The following is a 1,454-nucleotide window of genomic DNA, read 5'->3' as shown; positions in this document are numbered from 1 at the left end:
TGAATGGCAGTCCTGGACTAAAACGGGCTATACCTGAAAGCTGGGTTCCTAACAACAGTTGCTGTTAGTTTCAATAGAAAATGAAAATCCCATTTTTGTGATTCTTCACTTAAATTATTTTTCAAGTTGGTTGTTTTAAACAATAAAAAGTAAAATGTCTATGCAAATAAGTATTTTTTTTTTTTTATGACACACTTGAAATACAGCTTTATAGAGCTGGGCAGGGTCTCAGGGTCTCACCTAACCCTGCCAGTCTGCCTCAGGAAAGGGAGCACCACACCACCGCTATTCCTGACAGATCCTTGTCCAGTCAGTTCTTTGATGACCAGTGACAGAGACCAACGTCACAGCTGGCCTCCTCCACTGCTTCACCACCCCCTCCCTAATGGCTTCCCTAAATGTCCCCATTACTTCTACACCTGTTCAGTGTGGCCAAGGAGAACGGCATATACCCGTCAGCTTTGTGAGCAGCCTTTTACGTACCTAAAGACTGTTAAAATACACATTCCCTTCCACCCCAGCTATCCCACCCTACCTTTTCTTCTGGGCCATGGCTTCCAAAGCCCACCCTGGCTGTCCTCCTCCGCATTCTCTCTGATGGGTGACAAGTTTTGCCGACAGTCACCCGGAAAAGATTTCTACTCCAGCAATGCTGAGGAGAGAGATTGCTGCGGGTGTTGCAACACTGAAATACTGTAAATGTTCAGCTAATCTTCACATAAAATATGGCAGATTACCGGTATGCAAAAGATTAACCGTTATGAGACCTCTGCGAAATAAATGTGAGAAAGGTACATAACTGGAGGCATCTGTATGCAACAAGTGATGGGGGATCACAAGCTGGTGGTATGACACGAATCACTGGTGGCACGACATGCAAAGCCACTTTTTGTGTGCTACAGAATTTCCCCTCCTGACAGGCTCTACCACAAGGTAGGCAGCCGCCCGCCCTGGCGAGGAGTAAGAGGTGGCAGAAAACACAGATTTGCAAAAGCGAATATTGTAAGTTTGTCAGAAATAACTGTTTCATAGCAGAAGAGGAAAAGTAGCAATGAGGGTGAACCTAACTCTTGCACTGCTTTACTGAGGAGCTACAGAGTCAGCACAGGACGGTGGCAAAGATATTCCAGAGTATTTTAGAAAAACAGGCTGACTGCGGCGAAGTTAAAATAGGCTCTTTCGCGTACATCGACTGGCCTTTACAATGACTGTTTTGCTTAAGTGATTTCAGACTTGCGGTTGTGGGAGTAGCGTAAGTGGGGATACATGATCGATTTAGAAACATGTTCGGTTTTACGTATATTAAAAGCGGGGCGGGGGGGAGCTTTAAAACCGCCCTGTGAACTCCTGTGGAGAAGTTTGCCGGTCCGGTTTGTCCCTGAAAGAAGCTCCCGGAGCGGCGGCTACGGCCGGCCGTCCCCCGCACCGCCCGGCCCCGCTCTCCTGCCCCGGCC

This window comes from Charadrius vociferus, unplaced genomic scaffold (assembly GCF_000708025.1).
Source record: "Charadrius vociferus isolate BGI_N301 unplaced genomic scaffold, ASM70802v2 scaffold601, whole genome shotgun sequence".
In the NCBI taxonomy this organism is placed as follows: domain Eukaryota; kingdom Metazoa; phylum Chordata; class Aves; order Charadriiformes; family Charadriidae; genus Charadrius; species Charadrius vociferus.
Note: the sequence above shows the minus strand (reverse complement) of the source record.